We start from the raw sequence: 26010 nt of genomic DNA on the forward strand, positions 1-26010 counted from the left end.
AGGCTTGTCTGACTGGAGACCGGAATAGCCCTGTACCCATTTGAAAGTCAGAATTAGCATGTGGACAGAGTTAGTCCCAATGTTACCATTCTACCTGTGTTTACAGATGCAGATGTTTGCCCGGCTTGATATGTCGGCACTACATGATACGTGGTGGTGGGGTTATGCTGGTGTTTCCCTTCACATTCATTACGACTGCTTTATTGTGACCATGTTCATTTATATATATATATATATATATATATATATATATATATATATATCTGTCTGTACATACACATACATATACACCTACATACCTATTTTCATTTCCCATACTGTTGAATGTCTGCCGCGCATCCCCGCTGGCTTTACCTCCTTATATCCGACGGACATTATTCTGGCCATCACATAAAATTAGCATCCCTTGCATGGCTTGGACCCAGAAACAGACACACCTTATTCACCGGTTTGACCACTACACCATCCGTGGTACATTCCGCATGGATGGTAGCTAGGATATATGACTTCACTACAGGTATTCAACAGTACTGGCAACAAATGTGACAGATGATTGGTGTACATATGTGTACGGACCTCTCAACCACTCAGGGACTAATTTCAACAGTAACAGGGACAAGGCAAGGACAAATCAGGGACAATCATGGACACTTTTACAATATTAGTACTATTAACTTGAAATGTTGACAGAATCAGAGCATATGTATTAATACTTATTTTCTGACGTAAAAGACGTCTATTACTCTTAATTATTGTCATTATTCATTCAGTGTAATTCACCACCTTTCCTCCAAAGGTCACTGGTTTTAGGGGGATTAAGAAGCTGGCCAGTTATTGTGCAAATGCTCTGACCATTGGTAGGGTTGCCACTTTTTCATATGGTCAGGATGGAATATATTCGGGACAAACCAGATTTTTCAGGCAAACATATACCCAAGGTCAGTACAGGGTTTAGAACTTTACTTATTTTCCTAGATGAGATCTTATTCTTGTAGCAGTTTAGTTGCTTATTCTGTTTCTTGTAAGATTTATGTATTTTACATACAGAAATAACCACTTTATGCAACTGTTACATGAAATACAGTACATAATTATTTCCTACAATCACAGGACATTTGCCATTGTATTATTTTTGGTCAGGATACACCTACCCAAACAGGGACTGTCCCTCACAAAGTGGGACAGGTGGTACCCTGCTTATGTCAGTGCCTTAATCACCCTATATCCAACTGTCACTATGTGAATGTGTAAAGTATATATTCTCGATAATTCATGTGGGGAGCCATGCATCATGCTCAGGTGTTTAATCTCGGGTAGTAGGTTCTGCATGACCGGCTGGAGGCTGAGCAGTCTCGTGAACCACTACTGCACATACAACTTGTGTCCAGATGTCTACAGGACTGGACATGGTGTCGTGACACCAAGTCTGATGTTTACACAGGATACTTATCCCATGAGGGATATCCAAAAATTGAACAAGCCAATAAACTTCGATATTTTTGGATTTACGAAAACGTGATAGGGTTATACATGCAAGGGAAACATAGTTTGCAATCCTGACACTGCCTAGGTTGAGACTGCCTACTAGATATGAGTAGTGGTCACTATGTGCAGATATGGCTGGGCCAAGGTAGCAGCCCAAGTATGGCTGGATTTGGTGGACGTTCAGGAATGGGGGGGGTTGTGTGCTGTAGAGGGGATGATGGGTATTCAATTATGCATCCAGGTGTGTTGTGGTTGGATGGCTCAGTTCAGTCCAGACCATTCTGTGGGTATGTGCCGGTGATGTTTCTGTACATGTGTAAAGCACATTTTAATATTCATATATCTGTGGGATTGTGTTCTACAGTATGGCCTGTCAGGTTGTATTGCGGCTGTGTATGTTTGTTCTTTGTGTTTCTTTCTGATTCACCCACTGCTCCCTCATACACCTCCAGTTCACCTATTGTGCATCCAACACAGTCTCCCCTTGGTGAATTATTACATTACCCCCCCCCACACCCATATTCCACACACTCCATCCATCCCTTCTCTGGTTAATGGCCCATGACATGGTCAAGGGAACACATTGCATACACTACATATCTCTGGTACCTGTATGATTCTGAGGACTACCTTAGCATTTTTCACCTTCCACATGCTGTACATCATGCACATAGGTACACGCAAATACTTATCTTTCATGACATGGTAGGTAGACCCGGGTAATACCCATTTATCTTTGTCCCATTCTGACAAGAATGCCATGGACCACAAATGGGCAGATTTTGGGCGAATGCTCTGACCATTGGTAGGGTTGTCACCTTTTCATATGGTCAGGATGGGATATATTCAGGACACACATCAGATTTTACTGGCCAACACATACTCACGTTCAGTACAACGGACATTACTTTTGTTTTATGCTTAAATGTAAGCTTATTGTTGTAGTGGTTTAGCTGCTTCTTCTGTTTCATTTACTTGCTTATTCTGTTTCTTGTAACATGTAGGTATGTTACATATGGAAATAACTATTGTATGTGACTATTACATAGGATGTGGGACATAATTATGTCCTACGATCACAGGATATTTTACATTTATAATGGTTTTGGTATGGACACAACTGCCCAGAGGGGGACTGTCCCTCACAATGTGGGACAGGTGGTAACCCTGATCATTGGGCTAGACTTAGCTATTGATGGCTCGCTAACACGATGCGTTTCGCTTCCACTTGGTATAACTATCAACACTACAATAGAATATGGGCACTGGGTTTTAAATGTCATTTGTTTGAGGGATGGGGACTCAATATTCAGCTACGTGCATTTGTGTTTGCTTCTTATTTTTGTGTTCGCAAAACTGTCTTGCATGCTTTGCATACGTTTCAGTATCCACGGACACTGACAGGTGTGATTACTATTGGAGGCAGGCTGTAATATTCAGCATTTTAGGTTGCATGTAAACAGCCGACATGTCCACACCTCCATGCGGTGCTTCGACATGCCCCATGCACTTGTGCATGTTTCCTATGCACATGGATGTGGCGCCTTCATTAATATGCATATGGCACTACTGCACCATCTCTACGCCGCACGGTCAGCGCAAGCCTAATGCTGTCCTTGTGCCGAACTTCATGAATCCTGGGGTGGAACTTATCAAGACCCCTGGAGACATTATTTAACTATAATCTTAAAACAGGCTTTTCACCAAGTGAGTGGAAGACTTTGACGGCAATCTCCCTTCATAAGGGAGAATCTTCAATAGATCCTGTAAACTACATATCCATTAGTCTGATTAGTCTTATTTGCAAAGCCATGAAAACAATTGTCATGGAAATTATCAACAAGAACTTGAGACACTGGTTCCATCCCAGTTTGTCTTTGTCAAAGGAAGGTCATACTTACTGAATCTGGTGAAGGCAATGGATTAGGGAAAATGGTGCATACTGCCTACCTACATCTGGCTAAGGCATTTGATACAATACCCTGCTCAGGCGTTGTCGATAATTATACAGAACTAGGTATAAACTCCTGTATAACACAGTGGATAGTTAGCTAGCTCACTGGTAGGACCCATGAGATAAGAATCAGTGATGCCACCTCTAAAATGAGGCTGGTCACCAGTTGAGATCCCCAGGACTCTATGATAGGTCCACTCCTCTTTGGCATCTACTTCTCAGATGTCAAAGCCAATGTCAAAGGCTTCTGGCTAACCAGATTTGCAGATAATTGCAAAATGGGAGCAACCATTGAATCCCCCCATGAAAAGAACACCCTTCAGGAGGGTTTAATACAAATAAATGCCTGGTGCCAAAGTCATACCTTAAAACTCAGTACCAATAAATGTATTATAGTACCATTTGGAAATTCTGCCACCCTGTGTCATCAAAAGACACCCTTAAAAGTCGATTCACTAGTCGAGGATCTGACAACTCATGTTGACAGTAACCTAGTCTTTGAACAATATGTGTCCAAGATAGTAAGAAAGTCTATCTATGTTGCTGAACTTATAAGCAAGGGCATGGCTTCTACATCCAGAGAGGTCATCATAGCACCATAACTGGTCCTCATCAGGCCCATCATAGAGTAAAATGCCCCTTTTGGTATTTACCTGACCAGACACATTAAGCAACTGGAATGTCCACAAAGGTTCCTTGTGAAAAGAATACAGGCAATAAACACAATGTCTTATGCTGATCTTGTCAAAGCCCTGTCTCTTTACTCGGTATCATACAGACTTCAGAGAAGTGCCCTTCAACTAGCATGCATGCATCCCTGGAGCTGTTTTGATGATTCTTTTGCACATCAACAAAATAACAACATCATATATACTGGATTAAAAGATCTAACTTTTGTTTGCAACATAAATAGTACATGTTGGAGACACAGATATGTTTCTCAGGGAATTAGATTCCTTGGAACAGGCTCCCCATTCATGTGAAGCAGAGTTACTCCCATCCCTAGTTAAGCACAACTTGGACCAATGGATGGGAAATTGGAAATTCACCACTGGTCAGGCTCCTCTGTCTCTGATGGAAAAAGGCAGTCAGTAAGTCACCCCCCTATAATTCAAATATAAATCAAATTTGTGGGTCACATTTGGGTTGCTCGGCTAGACTTGTAAGGGCCTTAGTAGATGTTAACCTAGTATACACCTATAAGCCTTTGAACCTATGAGCCTCCTTTCATACCCTGGAGCATATTCATTAACAAATTATCTTCAAGCAGGTAGGTTAAGTTACGTATCATGTTCAAAAGTATTCTTTTTTCAGAAAATGTCCATTTAGCCCATTAAAATTTACTGCAGCATTAGCCCTTACTTCATTTAATGTGGACTTGTTTTCTTGTTTATATACATTGAGGCATATATCACATTGTTTTTTCTTTTCTTCCACCTTCCAGAAATATGTATACCTCAAAGCAGGTCCTACAAAAGTTGTCTGACAATTCCTTTTTGCCCTCTCCAACCAATTTTTCTATTCTTTCCTGTTTAGTACATGGTCTGTCTCTACCATAGATCTAAGGTGTTTTAGAAATACCATCCCATGCTTGCCTATAATGTTCACTAAGGTTAATTCTAAGGTGTTTTAGAAATGCCATCCCATGCTTGCCTATATTGTTCACTAAAGTTCATTCATATCCTGTCTGATCCTGTCTGTGCCTGCTTAATACCACATCTTAAGGAAGCTATAGCGGCAGACAATTTCACTGTTTGTTTGTTGCCTTATGGTGATTCATCATTGAAGCCCTTATAAATATATATCTATCTATCTATCTATCTATATATATATATATATATATATATATATATATATATTTTTTTTTTTTCATTTCAAATTCTACAATGGAGGATTCCGATTTTGCCTTAGATGTCTAATATTGTACAAAACCTCCTTCTCTAGTAGATTACCTATAAAGGAATAGAAATTCCCCTATTTGTCTGACAAGTGTTACCTTATAAATCTGCCATCCTGCTCCATTTCTATGCCCAGTTCATGGCTGAGTCATTGTTAGCCGAGTTGCTAGTAATAATTTTCCTTCTTGATGCCTGTTTGACTTTGGCTACAATTTTGCAAAGTAAGGAGGCATGATTACAGGTCGAAAGTACTCCTTCTATGCTAATAGTTATTACAGCACACAAATCTCTCAACTAGATCATGTTCAAGATCTTCTCTTTTATAGTGGGCTGTTTTGCTATTATATTAATACAGATATATTTCTCTTTTTTTTTCTTTCTTTCTTCAACAAAACATGTTTGGAATCGAAAAAAGATTTGAACAATTTGCTTCTGCTTGAAAACATTTACACCTTCATTTGTAACAGCATTCAGAACATTGACCTTTCTCAGATTTAAATTGTATATGACAAATTGCCTAAAATCTAGAGAAAATGGTGTATGTAAATGCTCAAGTTTGAAAGGACAGCTCTCATGTGTGAACTGGCACATACATACTACCATGCTGTCTTTCAAAAATGCTTATAATATAAATAGAATGGAATCCTATACCATTTGTATAAAAAGCAATTGGACTATTCATATTGCTTCTTACGTATCTGAAGTAATATACCTTCTTATTATTCATAGTACACTGGAGGACTTCCAGTTTTTGCACTCTATATTCCCTTTTTATCAGTTTCTTTCTCAAACATAAAGCTGGGAGACAGCAATTCTTTAACTTGCCCAAACAGATTTGTATACCATAGAAAATAAGAACAGTTTTACAGTAAGAACACTAATGCTGCGTAATATGTTTCCTGTAAATGTTATAACAGAAGCTATCTTAACCTCCATTAAAAATTGAGTTTACTTTTGGACCAGTATGTACATCTATGACCCCAGGGGTTATAAGCAGCAAGCCCCATGTCAGCCTAAACTAAGGCTGTGAGCTTATGTAGATAAGGCTACTATAACATTATAAGAAACAGTCCCAAAACACCAGGTGAAATTTGTAATTAAACCTTGTTCAAAAGCAAAGAAGAAAAGAATGAGAAATATAAATAGATAGATAAACAGGCAGACAGATATAAATAGGCAAATAGATAGACCTATCAGTCCCACATACAGGCACTCACACAATATGGCAGTTAGCCCAGAGGATTAAGGCTACCAGCTGTTAGGGAACTGCTTTTTGTGGCCTGAGATTTGATTCCCTTAGCCTCCAGCTATCAACTGTTAGTAAGTTACTTAAGTAGACAGTGCTCTTGGGCTGAGCTAGAAAAGTGTCCATGTGACTCAGGGTCATACTTCACTTAACAAAGCTAAATAAATCGAATGCAGCAAACATTTTCCTCAAATTCACTCAGATCCATCTTGTACTGTTCTCCTTGCAGCTGGAGAAAACTTTTGAATATGGGTTATTGGCTAGGTTTTTAATTCATAGATTAGTACTAAGCTAACTGCCTTGGTGAGCCATTTTAAGCCTAGCCAGTTACCCCATGTGAGAATCACACCCTGCACCTTGTGTCTGTAAGGTAAATACCTTAGCCATTATGCCAACCTCCCACCCCAATTCTTAATGGTCTGCAGACTGATTTCCTAGTACTTACCTATGAACCTATGAACCTATGAATGGGTGGTGGTACAGCGGTGTAGTGGTTAATGTTGCCTCACAGTAAGAGGTACTTCGGTTCAATTCTTAGCTGGTGTGCCTTCTGTGCAAAGTCTGCATGTCCTCCCTGTGTTTGTAAGGGTTTCCTCTGGGTGCTCCAGTTTACTCCTACATTCTAAACATATGCATCTGGAGTGTTTCCTGTGTTTGTGTGGATTTACCCTGGGTGTTCCAATTTCCCCCTACATTCCAACAACATGCATCTGGATTGTTTCTTCCTGGGCCTCTGCTGAAAAAAAAGACTCTGTCCTAGTCAAACTTTCCCAGTCAACAAATGTTACATAAATAATTCAAGTTATAATAACATGCAGGAAGTACAGAAAGTCATAAGTTATATAAATATTCATCAACATTCTTAGTTTTCTGGGAAACTCACTATTACTGGAAGTCAAGCTTTGTGTAAGAAAATTGTGACTGCCTGAAATTCAATAATGTTTTCCAGGCAGATGTTATTTTTCACTGATTTTTTCATATACCTTTCATACACAGGACAATTAGCTTCTTAATGAAAGAGGCTTCCTAAAATCTTGTTGATAGATTAAGAACTGATTGAGATTCAAGCACTTCATGCTGAGACGAAGGGTTGCATTAGAGGATGTGGGTATATGGCAGAGGTCCATTGTAGGATCATATCTGTTTAACATTTTTTTTGTTAATTATTGCAGTCAAAGAAACAGCGTTCTATACTATTTGTGGGGGTAACATTAAATGGAGTGAGACTTTGAATGGATCAAGTAACAGAACCTTCTTGTATGATGCATTCAATTGTGTCAGATCATGGAAATATAAGAACAACTTGTGCATAAACAGTGAAACCTAAGCATTTCTCCCACAGCCATACTAAGACGTTATCTTCTGCAGTTTGTCCTAAACAGGTCCTCTGTTTTATTCACTTAGGCTATGCATTCAAGAATAGTTATAGGATCTAAAGGTGAATGCTTATACATAATAAGTCAAGGAGCCCTGAAGTTTACATTGAATTTATACAATGATTTTGCAAGAAACAAGTTAGGATTTTGAAAACTTCTGTAGATCCCCTTCATAACAATTCAGAACAGAAATAGTACAAATGATCCCAGTAAGGAAAGTATACAGTATGGCAATGCAAGGTAGCCTATGAAAATAAACTAATCAGCATCAGTCTTTTTTTGATGAATTACAGGAGAGTAAAGGGTGACTGAACACAATTTTATTTTATTTTAAAAACGTTTACCAATTAATTTTTGCTTGAATGTCTCAGTTTAAAAAGTACAAGATTAGACAGCTTCAATCTGACTAGTCCAATCATTAAAAACAATAGATTAGATTTTGGATTTCACAGACAGTTGTCAGCTTATGGACCTCATTTCCATGACACAGAAGAACTAGTCAGAATATGATTCTGTTTAAAATGATTTTGACAAATATTTCATTGAGAAATACCAACAAAAATCAACAGAGTTGTTATTGCTTGCATTTTTATGTGAATTAGTTATAATTCTTAGTACTTCATTGCACCTAGTAACATGCTAGGGCACTCAAGTCATATCACATCACATACTATCATATATCATATATCAAATGTGGCGATGATCAGAGATCTAACATTCCATGCACCGATACTTACAACTGCTGTTGAAAAGAAAAGAAAACAAAACAAAACAAAATGTATGCTTCTTCTTTCTTTCTTTTATATTTCAACAACTATCATATCATATTATGTCATATCATATCATATTTGGTATTATACAAAGATCAAACATCTGGTGTACTGCTATTTAGAGTGGCCAGAAAATGGAAATTAAATGCATTCTTTCTTTCTTTCTTTCTTTCTTTCTTTCTTTCTTTCTTTCTTTTATATTTCAAAACCTGAGTGACTATTCTACTAGTGGCTAGATGCAGTTAGCTTATCTGACTTAAGTATTTGTACCCCTTTAGGTTGAGATGACTTTATGCAATGCTAGTTCACTATGTTTTTTATGTTTTTTTAATAGCACTGGGCCTGCAGCTGTAACAGATTCTCTTCAATGACCAAAATGTACCAAGCATAGGCATCCGGGCTAATATTATAAGATGAAATGGCAAACATCCTTTTGTGCTAAACTAAATGTTGTCATAAATAAATCAATAAAATAAATTCAAATGTTAGTGTGATCAATTTGTGAAGCAAAATAGAATTTTACATTATGCAACAATTGTTCATCAATCTCTTCACTTTGCACATGACAGCCACAATTGTAGCATCTTTAATGCTGTCACAGTAAGTTCTTGGTTTGCATGCAGAGGTAATAATGATGAATGCTTCTATTCTGTTGTAGAGTATAAAGTCTTATTACAACTTAAGAGTGTAAGGACTCCTGTTTCTTTTGTTTTAGCACGTTTTATAATGCCATATGATTTGCACGACTTTCAGGTTTCCTATCATTGATCAAATGTAAAACTTCGTTGTACTGAGTGACTGTTGACTAACATTGAAAAAAATGTCTTTGTTATTCATTGCATCTTCACTGGATACTATTTGAAAAGGTGCTATTGCATAACAAGTCAACACAGACTGTTGGACCAGAATTTTTAAAACTGCATTTGGGCAAAACTAATGTCTTTGTATTTAAGGGTTAAATGCATTTTTGTGATGGTTTTCGTTTCTATCTTTGTGTTAAGAATGGGTAATAGGTTATTGACCTAATTTTTGTTTGCAATTTCTTTATTGTTCTGACTGAGATGTCACCCCACCACCAGCCCTCTGAAACCTTTACCCTGTCTTTCCTATTTTATATTCACAAAGCCTGCTTATTGAACAGTACTTTGAAAGCAATGGCCTTATTATTTAAAGCAAAGATTTTAACAGTTTAGATGTTCTGTAAGGCAAATCAAGCCACAACCTGCATAACAAACCTTCTGACCCACATTACAGTAAGATAGAAAATGCCACTGCAATACTGTTGCCTTCGAATACTGAGATTCATAGATGTCTCCAAAATATATGTATTTATCTCTGCAAAACTATTATATTCCACACTCTGCTTTTTCTAGAAGGCAGCAAGTAAAGGGTGAGTAAGCACAAGCTATAGCAATTCTTTCTGCAGTGACATTTCTATTTAAAAGGAGTAGTTTGCATGGATGACTGGACAAAATAGATGGAAATACAATACTTGACACTGTGATGAGTGAAGGCAAAATTCGAGATTATACAGTATTGTTATCCTAAAATTATATTAAAGGAACAGTAATTCTTGGCTTAAAAGCATGTACTGATGGGGGGAAGGCAGTCAATGAAAAGGAGGCAGGTCTGGAACTTAATTTTACATCTTAGGACCTGCACACATGAGATGATTGAATTTGTTTTGTAATTAACCGAGTTGGGTTGTCAGTCGACATGAATGTACTTCAGATTATCAGCAAGACACTGGCAAGTGAAAAAGCATGTTATTTCTCCATTAGATGCGTGTCAACAGTGAGACTTCTCATGCCGCTTACCCTGCATTATAGCTGGAAATAGTTACAAACATTAACAGAAAATAAAGGCCAGAAATTATAGTTATCTTCTCCATTCTATATATTAGCAGAAGTCTGACAAATCTAACAAAAATGTACAGCAAAGGAATTTAAATTGTAATATCTGCCCATGTGATCTTTCTGCCTTCAGGTGATTGCTAGCATCATCAGTAACTGATAAATCTTTTATTCTGTAATATCCAATAATTCATTTTTTGACAGCCTTTGGAAGACTGATTTGTGACAACCTTTATAATTGTATTGCACTATTCTTGAATTATAATATTTCTAAAATTACTTTTTTCACTTGCGAGTGCTGTTAGTACTGCATTCATATTAGCACTTCATAGTTTGGGCTGTGGCATCACTATCTTTTTTACCTATTGGTCATAACTGAACTATGGTCCTACTTATACTTACACTCCCATGTTTAACACAATGTTTTATCACTAGTGCATTAAGGTTTAAGCACATTAAATAAAACCTGTCTTTCTGATTAAGGCATCATTCAGTTTAATCAGAATCTGCCATAATAATCAGCCTTTTATAGTCTTCGCCAGCTCATCCCATCTATTAATTTGCTATTTCTGCGATCAACCTTTTTGTACTTGATATTGCCAGACAGTGTTGCAACTGTCTAGTATTGACAAATAACCAGTTACTACTAGATCAACATGACAGAAACTGCAATAGTGAAGTATCTACACAACTTGAAATCCACCTTTTTACCTAAACAATCAGCAATCATAGGATCATAAGATCATAGGAAGTTACTAGGCTAATGGCTCTAGAGCCCTTACAAGCTTAGCGAAGAACTACCCTTATTTGCATGATCAGCACCTATTCCCCCTTTCCAAGATGGACACGGGTACAACCCCAAGGTGAATTTATGGTTACTCATCCAATCATTCAGACTGAGTTTGAAGAGGGCCAGTGAGGTGCTCTGTTTGACATGGAGTCTATTCCAAAGGTGTGATAACCTCTGCGAGACAAATCTGTCCCTCCAGCAGGTTCTAGTAATGTCACATACCAGGTTGAGGTCTTTAGAGCGAGTAACCCATGTACCACTTGACTTGTGGATATGCAGCATTTCTAATAAAGCAGGGTCAGAGATTGCCTTATATGCAAGGCAGAGATTGCCTCTGAGTAGTCTGTATGAATCAGAATAAAGTGACAGTGATTTCAGGTGATCCACATAGGACAGATGCTGAATTATCCTTGTGAGGAACCTTTGTGGTCTTTACAATTGTTGTAGGTGCTTGGAAAGGTACGTTCCAAAAGGGGCATTGTACTCAATTATTGGCCTGATGAGGGAAGAGTACAGGGAGGATATAACTTCTTTTCTTTCTGGAGGCAATGCCATTACTTATGAGATGAGCAATATAGATTGCCCTTTTTACCACTATGGAGATATGGTGATCAAAGGTAAGGTTGCTGTCAGCCTGTGTGCACAGGTCTTCACCACTGAGTGCATACATGGGGTGTTGCAACTGATGTGGCAGTTATCAGGAACATCGCTCTTATCAAAAGGGATGATAATATATTTCTTTTGCATTGAGTTTAAGGCTATGACTTTAACACCAATCATTTATTTGTGTAAGACCCTTTTGTAGGATGTTGACATCATTTGGAGATTCTGTGACCACTCCCAGTTTGCAGTCATCAGCAAACTTCATCAGCCACAGACCTTTAGTTTTTGATTTTACTTCTGAGAAATAGATTCCAAACAGTAGATGTCCCAGGACTGATCCCTGTGAAACACCACAGGTTATAGGTGGATTCCCCTTTTTTGACAATATTTTAGATTTTGTTTGCACTTTGAAGAAATAGATTCAAACATTAGAGGTTTCCAGGACTGATCCCTGTAGAACACCACTGATTACATGTCTACTGTTGAAGGTGGATTCCCCTATTTTGACTATATGGGTTCTATCAGTGAGCCAGTTAGTGACCCATCTAATGATATAAGGGTTGACACCTAGCTGGGTGAGTTTGTCAATGATGCCTGAGTGGGGGTTAGTGTCATAAGCCTCGGCTAAGTCTAGGTAGGCTGTATGCACAGATTTCTCCTCATCTAGGGCCTTGGTTACTGTCTTGAAGAAGTCCACCAGGCATGATCTCCCTTTGACAAATTCAGACTGAGTAGGCTCAAGAGTTTGGAGGTTACCTATATCTTTGTTGATAAGGTCCATGATGATTCACTCCATGGCCTTGCAGATAAGGCTAGTCAGGCTAATAGTTTTATAGTTTCCAGGGTCAGTGGAAGCACAAGTCAAATTCCGCATGCTAACATCTTTCACAGGTGTGCTTGCATGGTTAATAAATCACTCCATAAATCCCCAGGAATCAGGAAAAACAAAAGCACCACTCTCACTGGGCAAATAGAAAAGTCATGTAGAAGAGGGAGGCATCACATAATACGGACAGTCACAAGGTTGCAGACCCTAAACCAAATGCTTCACCTGTGTCTATTCAGACATTCTGAAATGTCTGCATAACTAATGACTCCATTATAAGGTGCACATATTCCACTCTTAATAGGCTGGATATGAATAAAGTGACAGTCTGTTGACTTTTTGGTTTTAGGATCCCTCAAACTGGACTGATATGACTACAAACTGGTACAGGCCAAGGAGTGTGAGTGATTAATTCATTTAAGAGGAACATATACAATCACATGACTGATCTTGCTATGTATGGGGCTAATAAACGAAGTAAAAAAGAAACCAAACTCCAAAATACAAAACGAGTGCCCAAAAGTCCAACAAACCACGAGAAATCAATCCTTAACGCTGGTTTTATTTCATGTAAAAAAAGTGTTTTCGCTACTGAAATACGCAGCTTCTTCAGAGGAAATGCTTTTTAATCAAATACAAAATGTAAATCAAACAGTTTAAATAGTGCAGCAGGAAGTGACATAAAAAACGTCACAGCTGTTATTACAACCATAAATTCAGTTAGTTAAAAACCAACAAACTAAGTGAATAGAGTATGTAAAAATTTTTTTATGTTTATATTAGTTAAATACTGAAAAATGTACTTAAAAATCGTAAATTTTAGATGTACAAATTAAAGATTTAAAATACCCATATTTTAAAACGAAAACAATTAACAAGAGGGGCATAATTAAAAAGTAAATGTATAACTTTTCTATAACTTCACAGTAAAAAAGTTATCAAAAATAACTTCAAAAGTAATAAACCAAGTCTAAGGTTACAATTCTCAAAAGTAGGGAGTTATCTTAAATAACTTCTTAACTTAAGGACAGCTGCAATGTTACAGTTCTCATTAAGACCGGGAGCTCTGAATGCATCAAGCTTAAGTTGCCATTCGAGCTCCCGGTTCTCTAACACTAGGGACTGTGGTCCACCTCTAATGGTTGACAGGACGTGGTCAATACCCATAAAAGAAAAATTATGCCCCGGATTTTTATCAACGTGTTTTGCCAAGGCATTATCTCCCTTGTTTTTCCTGATTGCGTAAGAGTGTTGGTAAATCCGTTCACGGACCATACGGTCCGTCTTACCAACATAAAAAACAAGGCAACAATCGCAAAAAGCGACATAAACCACTGAGCGTGTTTGACAGTTTATTTTGTAGTGAATCTTATATTTCCTGTTCCCAATTTCGAATGAATTACCTGTTTTGATGAACTTGCAGTAATTACAAAGACCACACTTGAAAGAACCTTTTAATCTACTAAAGGCCTGCTCAGGTGGGTTTCTCTGTAAAATTTCTTTTAAGTTGCTGCCTCTTCTATAAACCACCTTAGGAAAAGGACCTAATTTTTCTAGTAATGTTGGTGTGTTAGAAATAAAATGCCAGTTCTTACAAATGATTGACCATATGGCTTGAGAGTTGGTGTTAAATGTAGTAACAAAACTTAGAGTAAAATTAGGTTCATCTTTACTGTTAAGGTACGTATGTTGGTCATTATTTAAAACACCTGTGCTGGCTGATATGACTACAAACTGGTACAGGCCAAGGAGTGTGAGTGATTAATTCATTTAAGAGGAACATATACAATCACATGACTGATCTTACTATGTATGGGACTAATGTTAGAAAAAACTCATGTACATACATACATACATACATACATACATACACATATTTCAAGCTTGAGCAATAGTGCCCTTCTTGCCTGCCAATATACCACAACAGTTGTTCTCATAATAAATGTCTAGACTGTTCTTAAAAAATCTAAATCAAGTGCTCTCTGTAATGCAGTTTGGCAGTCTATTTCATGAATCAGCTGCTCTTTTAGAGACGCAGTTAGTACACTCCTCATTCCTAAGGAATTATTTACATACTGTAGGCTGTCTGATGATTATCTGCTGCTGTTTGATAACTGAAAACACTCCCAGAGGTGGTTGTCTCTAAACACTCTGTATACCTGGATAAGGTCTCCTAACTATCTATATGCGACACTTTACAAATTTACATGTTTTAGTTTTTCATAATAACTTAAATTTTCACATCCATGGATTTCCTTTGTAAACTCTAGTTCTGAGTGGAATTCTGCCACCACAAAAAGGATGCCTAGATGCACATAAAAGTTAATGGGCTTTAAATATTTTTAAGCTGCTAGTTTTCTTAGTGTCATTATGTAGGGGTCCTGTATGTTTCAGCTTATAATATGAAGATTGGCAGGCATACGTGCTTACAAGGAATGGTCTGTATCTTTGGTGTTACTCTTCTGGATACTGGTCAAAGCCTCTGCTGCCACCATAGTCTGTCTTCATGACATTCCAGCATTGCAAATAAGACCTAATGAGATCTCACTGCTTTCCATTTCAAGATTCCACTACTCAATGACAGATAACAATTTGAAGACATCTATGTTTATGCACTAATAGGTACACTGTTTTAATACAAAGGTAGCACTCCATGTCTGCCAGATTTAGTGCATATCATACTTTCAGATCGGTCTACCTGTCACTATCAAAGTTTCGCTTACCCGAAAGTCACATCCACAAGACGATTTTGATGAAAATTTTATTTAAACAGAAACCCAGATCACCGGAGTTTTACTCCGGGAAACTAACCACTTGGCCAGCATGGTGAACTATTCACTTTTCCCACTATAGTATGATCTTGGAGTTGGTATATTTAGTTAGAGGGGTGTGGCGGGAAAAGCTCCCCACTTGGGTAGATTTGGTTTGCTTCCATTCATTTTTTTTTTTTTTTTTTTTTTTTTTTTGTGGTGGCCAAGTGGATAGTTTCCCGGAGCAAAACTCTGATGATTTGGGTTTTTGTTAATATAAAACTTTTGGTGAAGTCATAACTTTCTTGGGTGGTGTAAGCCAGGGGACCTTGTTGGCTAGGCTTATGTAGGCCCTTGGGCTAGGCTTATGTAGGCCCTGGGCCAAAAAAGTAGTACCTACCTATGAACCTGTGAACCTACAGATGTGATTTCTGGGTAAGTAACATTTCAATAATACAAAGAAGACCCTTTCAGACATATCTGTAACTGTGTGGAGGATCATTATTTGCCAGAGACAGTTCGTATTAGCAATAATGACAATCTGTGTGGGCCTTTGGTCTTTGATAATTGTTTATTGTATTGTAATGCATTGCATTGTATTCTATTCTCATTTACAGACAAATTTCCCAGTCCCCATTAACCTCAAAAAGAACTTTTTGAATTCCAACTGACTCTAAATAAGATTGATCATCACCTCCTATACTGCTATAGATCACACTCTAGGTACCCCACTGGCTATCAACATTTTCTAAATGTGCTAGTTGGACTGCCCATAAATTACAGTACTTTTATGATGGGGATTTCAAGTTTACAGATATTCAACTCAAAAACATATGCTGCTGTTGGTAAATATGTTATACTAAATGCCTATAAAATATTGCATTTAACACACGTAAGTGATAAGCATGAAAATCAATAAAGTTCTAGCCTTCATGATTATGAATATCAAAGCCAAACTTAAACTAAAAATAGCAGCAGAAACCAAGGCTAATTATAAATTATTCTTTGGTTATGTCAGAAAACTAAGAAATAACTGTTACTAATTATTTGAGCTAATCTACAATGAGTATACCCACCTCCAAACAAATAGTATTCATTTCACACTAGCTAGTCATAGAAATTCCACAAATCCCCTAGACTCAGCACCTCCAATCATTACAATGGAGTAAGTCAACCTGCATCTCCAAAGCCAAGACTACTGAGTTCACTGGCCCCAGTAATAATCCTGGTTGCTTAACAACTAATGTCTGATATTTCCAGTGAGAACATCTCAAAATCTCTTCAACCAAAGCAACTCCACTCAATATGATCCTAAAGTGTGGAAAATGGCTACAAAGGTGGCCTTCTCTCCAACCCCACTAATTACAGAGCCATTAACTTACCTCATCTAATTTACAAATTCATGGAATGTAGCATATCAGGCTTTATAAACATATTTATATTACTTATTTTTGTTTATCCTTTGTTGACAGGATTAGTCCCTCTAGGCAAGTGGACACATTTCTTCAGGGACCCAAGCTGGTATTAGAGGAAATTTGACCAGGGCAATACAGGACCCCCTCTTCTCTTTTCAATATGAGCAGCTGGACATTTTACATCCATCTGAGCTACCACCCACTCAATCAGATGGGACTTCATTTAAACATCTTATCCACTTTTATAATACCAATGATTTGCAAGGTCTAAACCAAACTACAGTGAAGTGATCTTAAAGGTTCACTAAACAACAACACCAAGTGTGTCCTATTTGTAAATTCATTTAGGTATTGATTAGCCTTAGATATCAAAAACTATACTACTCAGCTCCCTCAACAATTTGGCTCCTTCAAGGGAATGTCATGTTTCTTCAGTCTTATGAACTATTTTTAAAGTGTCTTAAAAGTTATGGATGGCTGCATGAGGTTTATCTGCCTAAAGCCTTTCACATGATTTCCCATGCTGGTATTGTCAACAAATTTAAAGATCAATACATAAGCCCTAATATTGTGATGTGGGCATTAAACTGACTGTTATACAGAACACAAATTGTTAAAATATATAAAAAAGAAGAGCACTAGCAGATAAATGTGTAGCCAAACCAAAAATTCATAAATTCTAACAACAAGAATGGCTTCATCAAACATGGATCATATTTTTGATCAAATAACTTCAATAAAACTGAACTAAAATATTTGCTCAAACTGCATCATCAGGTATAGTCTAGACCTTGCAAATCACTGGAGTTAAGAAAATGGACGTCAAGTAAATGCTGCACAATTCAATAAAGTTTAATGTGGAAAATAAAATTATTCTACAGCATATAGTATAGATGGTAGTACATAGATTGGGTGGCCAAAGTGGTGCAGCCGTTAGCATTGTCACCTTACAGCATGAGATTCTCTGGTTCGATTCATGGCTGGGGTGCCTTCTGTGTGGAGTCTGCATGTCCTCCCAGCCATCATGTGGGATTCCTTCAGGGTCTCTGGTTTCCTCCCACATTCTAAAGACATTCAGTAGGTGGATTGAACACTTTAAATTGTCCATAGGTGAGAGTGTGTGCATGAGTGAGTGGTGCAACGGAACTACTGCGGCAGGGCTAGCCACTTGATGGTGTAAACCTTGGCTCAAGATGATTGACACTGCAGAAGTGGCACCCCAACCCCATGTGCAAAATGGGAAAAGGGGTTGAGGATGGGTGGATGGATGAATATAGTATAGATGGCACTTGTTAAGGAAAATGTACTTGTGATTCAAAATGGAGTCAGGCTGGAATCATTCTTGACTTAAAAAAGTGTGCCATGCATTGTATGCTTGATGTTGCCTTATCTTTCTTCAAACTGACATAGTATTTCCTCTGTTCATTGTCTGATTACTTCAGTTAAATGAAAGTTTTCTTTTCATGGTCACAGGATTTGACAGAAGGTCTGAAAATATACTGTCACCAGTAAACATAGCATTAATAATCATCAAATGATAACATATTTAGCTACATGATATGTTTTATTATAAATACTATTTTTTTTTCTTTTGTTCTTGGAGGTTCAAGAAGATTTGCTTGGTCTTCTATAATTGTGTGCAATAAAGATTGATCTGCTTTGTTGAATTTTGAGAAATATGTATTTTTACCATATAAACTGGTACAGGTGACTGAGATCTTTAGTCTGTTTTGTGCTAAATATCTGGAGCCAACTTTCTTTGCCCAAAAAGATAGGTTTGCACCTCGTGTATTTTGCTGCCTCTGTAGAATCCAGCTGTATCCTTTTTCCAGAATCTCAGCAGAGTGAAATTACTGCCGGTGAGACTGTAGAAATCCTTCTTAGTTTATATGAAATTGATTATTTTACTTAGAATATGAGTGGGTATTTCAATATTGTTACATTCTTTCCATGTAATGGTTATGATTATGGGAACAGTAATTCAACTAGAAGCTGAAACAGACATATGTATCAACATTTTGCTGCTGACATCTGTGCTGTTTTAGAAGAATGTTCTGAGTTCATTAAAAAGAGCATTGCACTGACATTTCTGGTAGGAGAATCCATTAATAAAGATGTATTGGATAATTTAAAGAGCTTTTAAAATAATGGAATAAAGTACCTGCATTCTGCTGCAACAAGAAGAAAGTAAAAATAAAGCATCTATAGAAAATTCAAAGTATAATAGAAGCAAGTTAAAAAATCAGCTTAGAGACATTTATAAAATAGTAAATTATCCATGAAGATATTCCAGAACTCTTTCTAGTCAGCCCTGAGATCTTTATCCCCTTAATAAATAAGAAAATTTAAAATGATTTAACCAATATTCTTTTTCTGATGATGATGATAACTAGCATCTGCTGCCAGTATCTCCATTAGCTCCCACCATAACATAAACACTCAAATGTTATTAAACCAGATACTACTAAGCATACACTATCTCATAAAGGACAAGACAGGACAGTAAAAGAGTGGAAATATAACACAACATGTCTTGCCCTGCCAGCAACAGTAGCACTCTTTAAAAATTCAACCTCAGAAACTGAAAGACAATCTTAGGTATCAGAACATCCTAGTCTTAAACAAAAACAGGAAATAATAACATTACATTAATGTGCCTTGTAGATAAATGTGGTAAAAATAAGGCAAGTGGGGATATTGCAAAGGCAAAATATAAGCATTCAAAAACTACTGTAAGAAATATGAAGGATTTAACAATGGATTTCCATATAATAATATATAATTGGAGAACCAAATGCCAATGGCAGTTTCCTTTCAAACAATTTTTTTAAGATAATGCTTCAGCTTCTTCTGATTCATCATCACAGCATGATAAACCAAGAAAACTAAATACTCAATTATACCTTATAAGTTATATGCCCGATCTTGCAGAAAATTGTGATGATAATGCTTGCTATTAATATAGTATGACCATGTTTGACTATCAAGTTCCAAACAATAATTGAATCCTTCTGCAGTGTACGTAATTATTCTTTCAAATGCATTCAGATTCTAAAAGGCCGTGTTCAAATGAAACATCCCCTATCAAAGACTTATAAGCTGTTATAAAACCCTTCTGTGCCACAAAATATACTTAAAAAATAGGGAAATGTTTCAAAATAGGAGAGGGTGGAGCTGTAAAACCAAGAAAAATTGTTGAAAATTTTAAAACCTAAAATACAGCATTTAGCAAATTCTGTTATAACAGTTTGCCCTTCTGTGACCAACTGGTCCAGAATAAAAGCAGTAGTACACAGAGAAGATGGAACTCCAGACAGTTATTTGTAACATATCATGGATACATTTGAATCTTTTTCAGATATCCTGGAAAGACAGAGTACATTGTAGCCAGTGAGCTTCTTCAGGTAAATGATCAAATCAAAAACGTCTGCCTTAATTGGTCGACTTTGAGTCTACATGACACAGTTAAATTAACTCAGTATAATGAAGAAAATACAAAACCAAGAACAAGTTAATGGATGTACATCTGCAGCAATTTGAGGAAGACATGGGATAGATGAGATGAGGAGATAAAGGAAGATCTAGACCTTCTGGACTAGCCCGGTAAGATAATATCAGATAATATCAAGGTACAACTTATAAAAAAAACAAATGCCATACTACCAAAATCAAACAACCATTAAATATTATTTAGCTTCAAATATTTGTTTTAGTTATTGACAGAGAGGTCAATGTCATGTTAATATTCCCTTCCTGCAACCCATTCAAAAAACACTGAACAGCCACTGTAGAATTCATATCTATTTTATGTGAGGCATACTACAAGGCAGAATGTACAATAACAACAGCCTCCAATTTGTAATGCTGCACATCAACCTCTCACCTGGGAATAAGGTACGTAAGAAAACCTTGGACAGGAATCACAGCTATTTCAATTATTACCAACAGATGAGGATGGTCCATTTGTGAAAGTACAAATTGCGAATCCTCCTTTTCTCACAGAAACTTGAAAAAATTTTCACAATGATAGCACTACCAGATGCTAAAATTCATCTTATATAAAAAAGTAGGATTAAAGGAATGAGAGACTCAGGGATACCAAATGAAATTTCTGAGATTACTCCAGTACCAATTCAAATCGGTCTAATAAAAACAAACATCCATCAGCCCATTTAAACCTTCTAGGAAGAGTTTTGTTATGTAAATGTTGATAAACTGTTTATAGTGCTTCTTACAAGGTGGATTATTTTTAAACATGCCGAGTGACTCTCTAGAACCGTGAAACATAACATGATGAGTAAAGAGTCTGTGCTGGCTTAGAAATAGCACAAATTCCAAATAACCCTAAAGAATGAACAACTATTTTGATCTGTTCCACTTCCATCTCAGCTTTGGAACTGCCATGATAATTAAGTCACTTTTGTAAAATATACTGAACCTATGAATATCATCAAAACCTAACATGCCCTTCTCACAAGTAGCACGATACCCCCACCCCCCAGCAGAAACAGAGAAAGAAAAGGAATTTAACTTATAATATTTGTACTACTTCAACAAGATATCATAGAGTCAATCAAATGTACTTGAATTATATTAGCAGTGAAAACTGTAGGAAAAGAAGCATATCAATTTGTTCAAGACTCAAGAGCTACAAATAAAGTAGTCCTAACTACATAAAGTTCTAAGATTAATTTCACCTAACACATTTTTTTCGCTTAATGCTATTTCTTTTGCTTTTTTGTCAACCCAGTTCATCAGATGGTCAGTGCCTGTTTGCTTTTATATACGCATGCTCTACACTACACTTGGGCTGGGTTACCACAAGGCACTCTACAATCATCAACTCTTTTTTTCATGAGAAATGAAATGGCAATTAGATAAAGTACATTTTTTTCCTGAGTCTACCTCAGAGCAATTTTTGTTTTGCATTAGACTCTGTTTCTCATTGTCAACAAGATGCTATTTTTTCTGATATTGGGAATTAAAGCTAATAATCAAAACCTGCAGTTACAGCAGCTGGATCAATGTCAACTTGCTGAAAAACAATATAGTAAAAGTTATAATACTGAATATACAAAGCTGAAATGTCAAAATGCTAAAAAAGTTAAAATGTTGGACTCAAAATATCTACTCTCCTGCATGTGTAGGAAGCTGGACCTTCCCTCTACCCAGACCCAAGGTAGCACTCATTTCTGAGTTTCACTACCAATGGTGCAATACTTTTGGTTGAGTGTCTGTCTGCTGAATCAGTTTTCATGTGTAATACATGCAAGTCTATATTATAACATCGAAGTCTTAAAACTTCGAATGCTATAATATCGAACCACTTTGATCGAAAGACCATAACATCGAACACTCCGAATAGCAAATTTTTTTCCCTGGGAAAAAAAATTGCTGTTCCGACAAACATACACACAACACAAGCACACCAAAATAAATAATCCGCACACATACATTTCACAAAACCCTACACTAAACCATACATACACTACTAGCTATCCACTTACCTTCACCCAACCCTAATCCTAAGGTCCGTAACTACTGCACACTCACCTTATCCACTCCCTAACCCTAAGGTCCCTAACGCACACTCACCTTCATTCGCACACTTACCTTAACCCGGTCCATAACCTTCACTCCACAGTCGAGGAACTAGTAAAGCTGCAGAAACGGCCCACTGAATACTTTCCCTAGGAAAGTATTCAATATTCTGCAGCTTCGCTATTTTCAGCATTCGGTGCATAGAGTTCGATATTATAACATTCAAAGTTTTAAGACTTCGATGTTATAATATAGACCCATACATGTATGGTATTAGTGGTATATTGAGTTAAACCTTGTAAAGTTTCAACATTTTGATATCTGAATTACTAAAAACGAACATTCCAAAACCTATGCCATGGCAAGAATACCATAAGTAGGCATTTACTCATTTGAAATGTTTACATTTTTATTTACCTGACCTTGGATTACTTATTCTAAAGAATTTGCTTTTTCCATTCTGCTGTGAATGCAGAAAAATCAGATTAGGATTATGAGTAAAATGGAGAAAGGATGGCACAGGACAATAGCATATTTCAGCAGAAATTTAGATCCTAAAGCCACTGTGCTTCCTCATTGTCATAAGGTGGTGGCTGCTACAGCAAAATTATTTTCATGGCATGTTCAAGAAACAGGTATACCAAATGAAATGTGCAATCTCTTTATTTAATGTTCAGCACTTTCTTCCAAATGACCAAAAAGTTCTGATGAAGTCCATGGTATTTGATATGGACAAAACCATTCAACGATAAATAAATCAATGTTAGAATAATTCCCTGGCATTGGATTTTTGGTCATTTGTAGCTGAGATCCTATCTGTGCAGTGACTGCACCTTTTGTTTGGTGTGTTTGTTTCTTGAATGTGTTTCTGCTTTTTTGTGATTTATTTTTATTTTCATGGCATCTCCTCTTACTTTTGAACATAAAGCTTTTGCAGCAGCTCTTCAAACTGTAGAAAGTCTTCTACTAATAACCAAAACTCAATGTTTGTCAGCCTCATGATTATCTAAATATGAACTTACCCTTTTAAATAACCCTTCTTAAAGAATTGTTAAATATTCATGATAAAATCATTTATGTCTTTTTTCCACAGAAAGAGCAGGAGATCCTTATGACTGCGTTTTTGTTGTTAAGCACGCACTTCTTCCTATAACTATGGAAATCTAAAGATATTACTGCTAAATGCTAGAACCCTAAACAAAATACTCCACTCCCTGGAAGCTCTCTTTATCCTAGAGAATGCTGATGTCTGTGCAGTCTCAGAGACGTAGTTTAAAGCTGCGGACAGCACACCAACAGTGCAGGGTTATAATGCCTTCCACACATTTAGACTGGCTACTTCACAGGCAGGGACTAAAGGAGGAGGTGTCCCTATTTACATCAAACATAAATATACTTCAAGGCTGGTCAAACAGGACAATGCACTTGACCTTCTCCATGTTCAAATCATCATAAGTAAAATCCAATACCACTTCCTTGAAAGCTATAGGACCCCCCTCTATGACCCAGGAAACCCATACCATGTATTTAAACTTATTAGAAACACTAACCATCCAACCCAATACCATATTCATGGGTGACTTTAATTGCCCCACTATTAACTGGGAATACTATATGACATCAAACATACATGCACAGAGATTCCTGGATTTTGTAAACACAAACTTCCTGGACCAGATAGTCAAGACACCAACCAGAGGCGCAACCATACTGGATCTGGCCCTCACTAATATGGGAGAGTGCTACACACCCCCTACTGTAATGCCTTAACTGGTAAGGTCAGACCACAAAATGGTCTCCTTTGAAGTAAAATTAAAACCTGGACTCCCAGCTAAACCTGAGATATTCAGGAGCTATTCTAAGGCTAACCTCCTGCTATTAAGTGAAAACCTGACAAAATGTCAAGCCCCTATAAACCCTGAGAACACATCTGCCTATGCAGAACTGTTCACAGAAACCCTGCACAACCATGTTAGTAGCTATAGAGAGGCAGCTGTACCCACCAGGAAGAAGTACAGAACTAACTAAAAAAACAAGCTACCCTGGTGGAATCACAAAATCAATTGGATGTATAAGGAGGAAGAAAATCATGGCAAAAATTAGGAGGTGCAGCACACAGCTAGATAAAAGCACTCTAATTAAACTAAGCAAACAACTCAGAGGACGAATAAAGTCTAGCAAGGCCAGATTTGAGTTAAGTTTGGCCTCCCAGGTCAATGATAACCACAAAGCATTCTTTAGCTATGTCCACAACATCAAAGGCAATACACAGTTGTGTGCAGAGCTCATTGTAAATGAAGCCACCTATACTGAGCCAGAAGATAAAGCAAACTTCCTGGCTGATAAATTCAGGTCCAACTTTACTCCTCTCTACCCTCAACCTTCCCATAGGAGATATCATCAACTATCACTAGGGAACAAGTCTTTAATGCTCTTGCTAAGACCAAGAACACTGCATCAATGAGTCCAGACAATATCCCAGGATGCCTTCTAAATAGCATGAAATATGACCTATCAGGACCTCTGAAATTACTATTTAACTGTAGCCTCCAAACAGGCTTCATGCCTCATAAATGGAGAAAGGCAACAGTCATCACTCTACACAAAGGTGGGCCATCCACAGACCCTTGAAACTACAGACACATAAGTCTCACTAGTCATATATGTAAAGCCATGGAAAGAATTATCATGGAGATCATCAACAGAGATATAGTAAACCACCAGACACTGGACTCAACCCAGTTTGGTTTCGTCAAGGGCAGATCATGCCTACTCAACCTGGTGGTCTTATTTGAGAAAGTCACCAGAACAATGGATGACAACAAAATCATTAACACTATCTACCTTGACCTGGCCAAGGTATTTGACACAATACCCCACTTGGGCATTGTTGACAAACTGAAGAAGTTAGATACAAACCTGTATGTCACCCAGTGGATAGCCAACTGGCTCACAGACAGGACCCAGGAAGTTAGAATTGGGGAGTCCACCTCTATGAAGAGGCCAGTCACAAGTGGAGTCCCTCAGGGATCAGTCCTTGGACCACTCCTTTTTGGCATTTACTTCTCAGAAGTCAAGGCCAATATCAGTGGTATCTGGATGACTAAATTTGCAGATGGTTGCAAATAAGGAGCTGTCATTTAATATCACAGTAACACAAATGTTCTCCAAGAGAGGCTGACACAGACAAACAACTGGTGTGAGAGTCATGGACTAAAACTAAATGCCAAGAAATGCATAATAGTATCCTTTGGGAAGTCATCCATCCCTGGTAAATATCATATTGACAACACACCCCTTAGAGTTGATCCAGTAGTCAGGAACTTCTGGACACACATAGATAGTAATCTAGACTTTGATCATCACTTGTCTCCAGTGGTGAGGAAATTAATCTATGCTGCACAACTTTTAAACAAAGGTATGGCATCTAAGTCCAAGGAAGTCATTGTTCCACTGTATTCAGCATTCATCAGACTTATCATTGAGTACAATGCCCCCTTTAG

The sequence above is a fragment of the Protopterus annectens genome, chromosome 4.part0 (genome assembly GCF_019279795.1).
Source record: "Protopterus annectens isolate FY-2018-M chromosome 4.part0, PAN1.0, whole genome shotgun sequence".
Classification (NCBI taxonomy): domain Eukaryota; kingdom Metazoa; phylum Chordata; order Ceratodontiformes; family Protopteridae; genus Protopterus; species Protopterus annectens.